At 39.9% G+C, this 10,480-nt stretch overlaps 1 long non-coding RNA gene across 1 annotated transcript; it reads right to left on the minus strand.

The window, feature by feature from the left end:
• Positions 1-1,363: 1,363 nt before the first annotated feature.
• LOC105353979 lies at positions 1,364-2,964 on the minus strand. Its single transcript, XR_908681.3, has 3 exons — positions 2,479-2,964; positions 1,796-1,870; positions 1,364-1,530 (listed from the first exon to the last, which is right to left on the minus strand). It is a non-coding gene; the product is annotated as an uncharacterized LOC105353979 (long non-coding RNA).
• Between the last annotated feature and the right edge of the window lie 7,516 nt (positions 2,965-10,480).

Here is a 10,480-nt window from a genome sequence, read left to right on the forward strand (position 1 = left end):
ACCTTCGACTACACGGATTGAAAGACGCCATTCTGAATGCGCCTGACCCTGATGAAGCACGTGCTGAACTGATCCAGTTTCTAGACGACAAGAGCCTGTCGCTGGTGATGCGTGAGGCAGCAGATGACGGCCGCAAGGTGCTACAGGTCCTGAGAGACACCTACCAAAATAAAGGAAAGCCTCGTATCATCAGTCTTTATACTGAACTGACTTCACTGAAAAAGCCAGACAATGAAAGCGTGACAGAATATATAATCGGCACTGAGACAGCGATCACGGCCTTGAGAAACGCAGGTGAAACCCTGAGCGATGGTCTGCTGGTTGCCATGGTCCTGAAGGAGCTACCTGAGTCATTCCAACCATTTGCAATCCATGTGACACAACAGGATGAGACCATGTCATTTGCAAAGTTTAAAACAAAGCTCCGGAGCTGTGAGGACACTGAAAAGATGCGAGCGACCGCAGCAGGTGACAACTTGATGAATGCCCGCGTGCACCAGAGGGAGACCTGCCAGCCCAGGTGAGCGAGGAGCAGAGAAGGCGACAAAGGACTTTGTATGCTTCAGATGCGGCCCGTAGGGACACCTGGCCAGAACCTGCCAGCGCAAACTGTGGTGCAGCTTGTGCAAAAGCAGCATGCACCGGGACAGCACCTGCAGACGCAGACAGCACCTGCAGACGCAGACAGCGCAGAGGGCGAGACGACGCACACAAAGCCTGCAGCGAGAAGATAAACCAGGAGAAGGAGCTCGCTTTCCGAGTGAGCGTGGGAGCAGACATTAGATGGTCGACTGTGGAGCAACTTCACATGTCATCACAGGAAGTTCAGACATTTTGATGAGAACTTCCAGGCTGGAAAACACTGTGTGGTGTGGTCTGGCTGACGGCACAAAGTGTAAAGGGGTGGCGGAGCGTCGTGGTGATGCGGAGGTCTGTCTGATTGACAGCAGAGGCAAATTAAATTTTTGGGCCCTCTAACTGATCAGCAGCACCAACCAAATGCAACTGTTATTGTGATAGAAATGAGATCTCTCTATTACTACATTTTGTGAATGTATTATTGTTGCTGCTGAAGAACTGAATACAGTGTATTGCTTGCATGTTGGATGCACATTTAGTGGTGCCAAAAGTGAAAAGAAAAAAATCTAAATGAAAAATGTATATAGATATATATTTTTATTGTAACATTAGGCACTCAACTCAACTCAACTTTATTTATAAAGCACTTTAAACAGAACAAGGTTCACCAAAGTGCTGAACTCAACAAATGACATTCACAAAACTCCAACTCAATAAAAACAGCAACTTAATAGAAAATCAAATGACGATAAAACAATCCAAAATAAAGAACACAACAGCTCAATGATGGGGATTTTGGAAAGTCAGAGTCTTTATCCGTCTGAAAAGGACCTCTTTGCACCAAATCCATTCTTACTGGATCAGAGAGTGTGGTTGGCCGTTCAGCTGGACCAAACTTACCAGCAGCAGCATCAACCACAGAAGATGTAGTGACAGGAGTTTCTTCTGCAGCTAAAAAACAAGCATTATTATTATACAATAATCGATGATAAAGCTAATTGGCTCATTTAAAATCTGTGTGCAGGTTTTTCACAATTTCATGATCTTTTTATATATTTATGAGAGATTGATTGTTTGATTATATATTTGCATGAGGCCATATTTGTTTATTTAAATATGAAAAATTTGGGACTTCATTCTCTTCGGCTGCTGTTTATGAAAAAAGGGGTTATGCAGACACTGTTTTTTAAAATACCTTCCATGCTATTTAAGTTACCTGAGATGACATCTTCAGTGATGTCAGGAACATCTTGGGATGTGGACGCTGCACCTCCTCCAGCACTATTTGATACTATTTGAGAGCAGAAGAAACTGTTGGCTGGGAAGAAACTGTGCAAAACATCTTCATTATGTAAAACCAAAACTGCAAAATACAAATAAGAAATAAATGTACCCATTTATAAATAATAAATGTGAACACTAATTTGAGTTTAAATGGAAATATTCACATTTATACACTTCTTTATTATTATTTTGTATGTTCATAATTTTAAAATTAGTTCATTTATTTTGTTCGTCATTTATAAATGAGAAAATGTATTTCCTGTTTGTATAATTTGGCAGTTTTGATTCTCCATATTTCATGCTAATGCAAGATTTTAAGACACACTCATTGTTGTAAAAGTCAGACTACCTGACTGTCTATTACAGATAAACAGCAGTTTTTATACTGACATAAACCGGAAAATGCAGATCGCACTAATCTAATGTGTTAGCAAAACAATAATTAGCCAATACGATAACGTGAGTTAAAACATTTATCAGCCACCGTTGTCATTATTTACTTTGTTTTGGAAGGTCATGTCTGACCTCATCTTGGAAACTTGGATATCAGAATTATTTTCTAGTTTTATTCCATTGGAAATTACGACAAACTGGATAGTTTTGTGCAATCTTCACCTCGGATTGATATTTACGTAAATCGCTCAGCTGCACAGAAAGGCAGGAGAAGAAACGGCCCCAACATCCTCCAAACTTTCCTTGTGACTGATGTTGAAATTCTTCATCTTTTTTCAGCTCCTGATGGATAAAGTCTCTTTGGCATAAAGTTTTCTTTTGTTGTCGTGTTGATCAACGTGACAAAATGCGGTCGTTTTTTTTTCTTTTTCCCAACTTTATTGAAACAAAATGCGCTCGTAAATGTACACTGTGCCAGGCTCAGATGAAATGATGTGGACCAATCGTTGCTAAGAGTGGCGTAACGTCATTATTTGGGTTGCCAGATTGGTTCAGGTGTGTTGAAGGGAAAGCTGTATGTCTATATGAAAGTTGCAGAAACCTAAAAAAAAAAAAGTTGCAGAAACCTGAATGTTTTTATGTCAAATGTATGTAATATGTATGCTCCCCTGGCATATCTGAATTTTATTTTGTGAAATTGTGTTTTGTATTGTATTTCCGTTTTATACAATAAAGTTGTATTTAAAAAAAATCAAGTGTGTTGAAGGGGGCGATCATTAAAGTGCAGCCAACTTTCTTGCACAACATTCAGAGCGCACGTTGGTAGGACGTGCTATGAAATGGGTTGCCAGATTTTTTATTTTCATTTTTTTTCGCCACTCCGGGGCCCTGGTGGTGGCGGGGGCCTCTACGCCGCTGCGTATTTCGCGTATAGGGAGGACCGGCCATGTGTATAGTAATAGTTGTGTTTGCTGCAAGAGCAGTATTCATACTGCAAAGACTAAATAATTACACCATCAGCTAACACTTTTTGATGCAGAATTTCTGCATTGTACATTGTACAGTGAAGATCACAAATCATTGAAGAAAAAAGTTCAGCGCACTGTCAAGTGGGTCTAGATGACCCGACTCCAAATATCAAAGTGCCTAGGATAGCACAAGGGTTAAATGAAAATGAACATTTTTGGTCATGAAACAGTTGTTTTTCCACACCCTCATTGTAAACATTCAGTCATATCTGCAAATATGTAAATATGTTTTACATAGATTACATGGTTTATATTTGTTAGGTTTTTCACTTCAGTAAACAAGTGCTGTCTTGTTTAACGTTAAAAAATGAAGAGCATGGTGTCCTAATTGCCTTTAAAATCCAGAGCACTAGATAGTCCCAGATTATATAGTTTGTTTGTTTTTTTGTAGTCAGAGAGTAGGGAGGGAATTTGGACATTACCTAGTCTGTGACCAAAGATCCCCCCCCCCCATGAGGCTCAATTCAGTGAACTTATACTGTGAGGTAAATATGTGGGGTTTTTTTTCTTTCCTTTTCCTTTTTTTTAAACTTAACCTCAATTTTTTCAATAAAAACAAACTTGTAGATGAATTAAAGAGTGAAAAATGTTGTATCTGTTCTACTATTGTGCAAAAAAAGTGTTTTTCCCCCCATCCAGTGTGAAGGTATTTGCAGTTAAAACATCACAAATTAGGAAATCTCTGCCTTCATTCTGTATTGCCGGTTTTGTAGTTTGGAGATAAAAAACATCTGTTTTATTTAGTTGAGGATAAAACAACGTAAAAAAAAAAGTCACGTGGCTGTCTGCTTATTTTCAGCCTTTGCCATGATGACATTTTGAGGATCAAATTTAAGAAAAATTCTGTTTTTCACTGTTAGAAGAGGCTGGAATTTGCTGGTATGAAAAATATTTGCAGATTCCTGTTGTATTATTTTGTGTGCGTAAGAAAATGACTTGCTCTTATTTTGAATATTATTCGAAATGTACTAATACGTTGTTTTTTTCCAATTAAAAAAGGGAGCATTTCTCATTTTTAAAAAAAGAAGAAAACCTCCAAGCTTCTCAGTGAGGGGAGGAGCTCTTACTCCCGCTGGATCCAACTCTGCAGACTCATTAGAGGGAGTTTGGAAAAAAAAAAGTGCAACTCTGCCCCCCCCCCAAGAAAAGAGCTCATTAGAAAGTCTTTTGCACGTCCCCATCAGACCTCAGAGCCATTACTCTAACGCAAATCCCAGTTAGCCCATTTGAACCAGTGCAGCTCCTCTCTGCTGCTGTGTCTTGATCATCTGTGCTTTGAAGAGTGGATGAGTGTTTGCGAGGCACAGACTCCTCGGAGTGGAGAAGAATCCTCTGCGTTCAGCCGGTTCTGAGAGTCTGCAGGCGGAAAATTTGACTGTAATGTATAGTAATAGCAGTGTTTGCTGCAAGAGGAGTATTCATGCTGCAAAGACTAATAATTACACCATCAGCTGACACTTTTTGATGCAGGATTTCGGCATTGTACATACAAATCCACAAAACTTACAGTTTAGAAATAAAAAAAAAATTCCAGAAATTACACAATTACAGAAAAATGAAACAAAATTAAACAATGTTATAAAGCTGCAAACAGAGATTGTTTTTTTTAATTTTTTTATTCCAGTCATTTGCTTTCAGCATCTTGAGGAAAATCAATGAAATGAACGACCTTGGGAGTATTTCAGGCAGGCAACTCGAGAAGTGGGTTTACCTGGTTACTCCTCCCCGCAGGCGGTTCAGTCTAATCAACTCACCTGTTCAACGTCCTACTTAAGTTCCAGGTGTGCGGTCCAATCCCTCTTCTTCCATTTCCGCGAGCTCTGCGTTCATCACCCCACCCTCCTCCCCGGCTTCCACCTGTGAGCTCCGTTAGGGGTAGTTTAATACCCAAGGTTTCTATAGAGATCTTTGTTCTATATATCTGAACAGAGCCTTATGCCAAACTAAAAGAAATATGGAAATGAATCTTTACTGCATGAGTTGTCTGACTGAAATGTAATTTTAATGGAGCAATTAACCCTTGTGCTATCCTTGGCACTTTAACATTGGGAGTTGGGTCATCTAGACCCACTAGACAGTGCTCTGAACCTTTTTCCTTCAATGATTTGTGATCTTCACTGGTGTCCATGGATTACATGAAATCTTTCCACCTTTATCCACCTTTGTCATGGTAGGGAGAACACGTCATCTAAGATAGCACAAGGGTTAAAATGACTGTGAGAGAGGGTTTTTTACCCTAAAAACCTCTTCAGAACACGAGACAAACAATGACAAACAGGCAAGCTGGAGCATTGCCATCCTTTTCTGACCCCGCTGAACTCTAGGTCTGGTTTTAAAGCAGGAGCCGTACTGCTTTGCAGCTTAGGACCAACTACCCAAACAGTTCATCTTTCCTTGCTCTCAGCTGTGACTCTGCCGGCATAACAAATGTTCTGGAAGCCTTAAAGAAACTAGCTGTTCCTTTAATAGTCTCCACAGTCATCCAAGTCTTCTTGATTCTCCTGCTACTCAACCAAACAGAGAGAACTGTTTCCAGTCACACTCTCAACCAGATGGCAAGGAGGGGTCGTCGCATTTAAGAGGCTGGCAATGTGGGCAGACATTCGAAAACAGCCCCACTCTTGTCTGTGTGGTTTGCTTCTAACAGATGTTTTCTAAACCCGCATTAGTTTTACAGAAAAAGGCTGCACATCAACTCGGCATGTCAGCTAACAGATTATTTTTGGACCTGCAGCAGCATGAGGGGGAGATTTCTCCACAGGTGCATATGTCAAGGGACAGGCCAACAATTTCTAAAACATATTGATGTGAATGCTGGGAGTTCTGCATTGAAATAAGGAATTCCAGGATGAACATTGAATAATTTGCCAGAGAAGTACAAATGTTGACAGATTTGTTGGAACTTTTGTGCTGAGAGTTTTTAGTAGTAGTAGTTTAGTATTTAGACCATTGACTGTATATGAGAACTGGACTGAGTGACCCCCCTCCACCCCCCACCCTCATTCCAGATAGGATTTTTTTTTTCATGATACTTTTTATGTAGTGCACATTGTTTAAGTTCTACCTGACCAATCAGATCCCTCAGTAGAAGTATGGGGTCTCAATTTGAACATTCAAATGTTGGGGGGGTGGAGTTCCAACACACCTCTAACACACAGATCAAGATCTGACTCTCGCATTATTTCCTTTTTAATGGGAATGGCGGAGCTGCCCGGTAAGTGCCAGATTCTTGAAGGTGGCCAGGACGACTGGGCCCTCGCTGTTTGTGTGGAGGCTGTGTGAGCCAATTTGGTAAATGTGATTTTATTTTAATAATCATGTTTGATTTTGCAGTCTATTAAATCATATTTGAAATGATGTCTTTTATATGACAGGGCTGTGGTTTCGTGAGGAAAACCTGCTGGGTCAATGACTGGGTGTGGGTGCTTGTTACGACGGGTTTGATAGTTTCTGTATTTTAAAGTTAATGTTTATGTTAACAGATGATTGATATTTTTATTGTGTTTGTTCTCAATCATTCATGTCCTTTCACAGTTTTTCCTCTGCTTTAGTTAGTCCGCTTTTAGTACAGCAGACTTTTAAAATTTTGTTTTTCATTTTTGTTTGGGTCACTTCTGAGTCATAATTTCTGTCTCCGACGTTCATCTGTGTTACATCTGATCCGTTTACCCCTTGTGCTATCTTAGATGACCCCACCCTTACACTGACGTGTTCTCCCTACCATGACAAAGGTGGATAAAGCTGGAAAGATTTAACGTTATCCATGGACACCAGTGAAGATCACATATCATTGAAGAAAAAAGATACGTTTGTTATGTTTTTGTTTTTTTAATGTGTCTGAATTAATTTATTATATTTCTTTTACAGAAAGAGTTTTGTATGTTTAGTCTGTTTTAATGTTATAAAGTTCTTTTTACAAGCTTTATGCTTTGTGGTTGCTTGTGGTAAAAACCGTCCTCACTTTAGATGAGGTGCTGCAAAACAATTAATAAACTATTAACAAAGTTAATTAATACATTTGTAAAGCTTACAAGCAGTTTAATAATATGGATTTAGAAGACAATGGTCTGACTTTAGATGTTAATAAATCTTATTAACACTTTCAGGTATTTGCAAGACATCTATAATGCTAATAAATATCTTACTAGCATCGTACACATTAATAAAGCCTATTAATTTGTTAGGTTAGTTAATAAAACTTATTAAGCTTATTAACACTTAGGCTTGTGTGACACATCTATAATGCTAATAAATGACTTACTAGAACCCCAAACAATAATAATACTTCTTAATTTGTTAACAAAGGTTGTTAATACATCTTATTACGCTTATTAACACTGACACATTTGTTAGGCATCTATAATGCCAATAAATGTATCATTAGCATCTTAAAAACATCCTAACAATAATGCTTCTAAATGTGTTAACTAAGTAATTCAATAAACTTTATTAGACTTATTGTACTAATAAATATCTTACTAAGACCCTAAAAATTATATTATAATGCTTGTTAATGTGTTAACAAAGCTTGTTAAGGAATATCAATATAAAGTGTTACCCCAAACTGTTGACCTGCACCAGGCTGGGAAGACTGAACCTGCAAATAAATTCTTAAAATTCAGACAAAGTTATTTCCTGTTTTTTTTTTTTCTCGTTTTGTGTCATAGTTGTACCTGTGGTGAAAATAATGAGCCTCTATCATCTTTTTACATGGGAGAACCTGTACAATTGGTGGCTGAATAAATCCTTTTTTGCCCCACTGAATGACAAACAGTTGTATAGAGACAATGTCCTCCTGAAGGGTGGTTTGGGAAAAAAGGAAGAGCCTACTAAGTCCATCAGTTACCAAAAATCAAGTTTCAACTTCGCAACTAAAAATAAAAAAATAAAAAAAGTAGTTTCAAAATTTTGCCCACATCTATTGGTAAGCTTTTTTTTTTAAGTGTATCGTTACATTTTTTAAAGTAATATTTTCACAAACAGGATGTGAACTTCTAACAGACATCTCAATGACCATCATCTCTTGGAAGGTCTTTTTGTCCCTGTCCCGACAACTATTGGGTGTGTTCGTACTAGCTATTTGCTCATGAAAGACACAAATATGCCACAATGTATAACCATTAATAAGCAAAAACAATAGTTTTTTGCTTGAGACTATTTTGTGCAGCGTAAAGTTACGTGACCGTATAAATAAAGGCGGAGCCTCCTGCCCCGCGTTCTTCATGGGTGTCAGGCTTCATGGCTACCAGAAAGGTGACAAAGTGTCTGCAGTCTTGTTTATTACTGGGCAATACATAATATTCTGAGAAGATGTCTGGACCAGATAGCACAGGTGAAGCCTCGCATGCAGCTCAAGAGCTTTCAGCTGGAGAAGAATCAACACGCATCCCCAACACATGTGTGCGCTCCTTCCTCCTACACACGCAGCGCGCTGACACACACACACACAGTCATTCTACAACACCTATATAGTTAATTCATTAGTTAGATAGGTAGTAGTTAGTTGTTACAGTTATTTGTGAACCGCTGTTAACCGCCACACCGCGCCCACTGCTGGTTCATCACCGCGGTGATCAAAAATCCCACACTGTCACAGCTCAACTCGATGCCTTCCAGCTTGAAACTCAGCATTAAGGGGTTGAATTCGGGGGTTAAACCATTAAAAGGTTCCCGTGTCTGTCTGCAGCTCATTGCTCTCCCAGGGGATGGGTCGAAAGTGGAGAGCAAATTTCACATACCTAGGTGCATGACAGCTAATGGAACTAAACATGCGTTGGTTTCCTGTCAGTCAGGTGACTTTACGGCCTTGGTGTGAAATCTGCCCAACCGTTGGCCTTGCTGCTGCAAACTGGCTTTCACTCTCCTTTAGCAGAAATCCTGACTGCAGACTATTGTTCACAGGTTCAAAAAGTGTTTGGTCACTGTGGTCCAGACAGCAAACCTTCACTTTGTCTTTGGAGTATATAGTAGATGTGCAATGCTCACAGCTTTGCTTTCTAGTGTAATCAGTGTCAGATTTGACCATTATTTCCAAATGCAACCCTAGAGAAAGTCCCAACAAATTAATTAATCTTGTGTGGATCTCTCCACTACCAGTGGGGCTTCAGAGAGCCCAAAGAGGCTGTTAAATGCTGTTACTTACAAACCATGCAAAGAATGTACACCGACACTGCAAGTGCAGTGTGGACTGCAAAAGACTACCATTTCAGGGAAAGGAGGAGGTAATGTGAATGAGAAAAGACTAGGAAACGAGGGGCACATTGCATGTCATCAGTGTAAAGGCCTGTTCACACCGGGACGAAATTCGCCGGCGATTTTAGCCGACGTTTAACGCCTCGTGACTAAACAAAGGGCACCAATGAGAGTGTGCACACCGACGCGAAAAAACGGCACGCGCCAAAGCGTCAAAAAAAAAAAACGCCTCGGGTTCGTTTTTTTTTTTCGACGCATCGCGTCGAAATCTATTCGACCAATGAGAACGGCGCTTTTGCACACGTGTCTGGAGCTTCTGAAGTTACAGTAAAACACAACTTGGGGGCGCTCAAACACAGAACTGCCTTGCTGAGCACACATACCAGCGAAGAAGATAGACGCCAAGTAGCGTCTACACTGCCGCGGAGAAATAATGACGGACATTCTAAAATATCCCCGAACCAAGCACCAGTTGGAGCTACTGGTGCTTGAAATATTCATGTTTTCTTTGTATTATTCTGACAAGCGCGTAAATACTTGCTCTCTTCTTCTGAGTGAAAAGCGACTTTAAGAAGCGTAAAGTTGCGCAGCGCCTCCTTGTGTACAGGAGTATTTCTGTTTACATTAAGCGCCATCTAATGTCAGGGAATGAAATTGCATGTTCGCTCGGCTCACCGTCAGCGAAAATCGCCTGGGTGTGAACACAAAAAACGTGGCGAAAAACGCTGGCGAATAACGCCTGGCGAATATTCGTCCCGGTGTGTACGGGCCTTAATGAGGATTTAGCACAACAAGGGTTAGGGTTATTTGACGCGTATCCAAAAATGTGTTCATAAACTTGATCCTCCAGATGCGTGAGGGAGGAGCTACCACCAAAAGTTTCAAACCTCATCACCTTATGGAAGCATTGTATGGACTGTATATCTCATTATAATACACAGAAGTCACGGATGATGTTTCTATTCATGAAAGTTCATTAGAGTGCTTTAATATACTACTGTCTC

This window comes from Oryzias latipes, chromosome 4 (genome assembly GCF_002234675.1).
Source record: "Oryzias latipes chromosome 4, ASM223467v1".
Classification (NCBI taxonomy): Eukaryota; Metazoa; Chordata; class Actinopteri; order Beloniformes; family Adrianichthyidae; genus Oryzias; species Oryzias latipes.